Source organism: Sinocyclocheilus grahami, unplaced genomic scaffold (genome assembly GCF_001515645.1).
Source record: "Sinocyclocheilus grahami isolate Dianchi unplaced genomic scaffold, SAMN03320097.WGS_v1.1 scaffold381.1, whole genome shotgun sequence".
NCBI lineage: Eukaryota > Metazoa > Chordata > Actinopteri > Cypriniformes > Cyprinidae > Sinocyclocheilus > Sinocyclocheilus grahami.
The window spans coordinates 494,099-494,776 of record NW_015505560.1 but is presented as its reverse complement, the minus strand read 5'-3'; the positions used below and the strand labels follow the sequence as shown (position 1 = coordinate 494,776).

Sequence of the window (678 nt, the reverse complement as noted above, 5' to 3'; positions counted from 1 at the left end):
GGGCCGCAGCCATCCCGGCAGCTGAGGCCCTCGCAAGCCACACTGTCTTGGAGGTCATGCCACACTCTGCTGCCCTTCCTGTAATGGCGGTCGACATTTTGAGCGTGTGGGCTGCACACTGTGCTCCAGAGGCCTCTCTTGTCCACGAGTCCGCTCCAGAGGCCTCTTCTGTCCTTGAATCTGCCCCAAAGGCATCTCCTGCCTATGAGTCTGCTCCAAGGGCCTTTCCTGTGCATGAATCCGCTGCAGAGCCTCTAGAGGTGACGGCATCCGCTGCAGAACCTCCGGAGGTGGTGGCGTCCGTTCTTGAATTCACTGCCTGCCCTGTTACGGCCACGGAAGCCATTCATGAACTCACTGTCTGTCCTGTTACGGCCACAGAGGCCATTCATGAACTCACTGTCTGCCCTGTCACGGCCATGGAGGCCGTTCACAGACTCACAGACTGTCCTGTCACAGCCACGGAGGCCGTTCATGAACTCGCTGTCTGTCCTGTCACAGCCACGGAGGCCGTTCATGAACTCACTGTCTGTCCTGTTACGACCACAGAGGCCATTCATGAACTCGCTGTCTGTCCTGCCACGGCCAAGGAGGCCGTTCATGAACTCAAAGTCAAGTGGTCTGTCCATGCCTCTGCTCCGCCATGGCCCCCCGATCTGCCTGCTCCGCCATGGCTCC

At 59.3% G+C, this 678-nt stretch overlaps 1 pseudogene; it reads left to right on the top strand.

The window, feature by feature from the left end:
• Positions 1-678, top strand: part of LOC107549804 (ATP-sensitive inward rectifier potassium channel 10-like) — a 9,302-nt pseudogene that overhangs the window by 3,188 nt on the left and 5,436 nt on the right.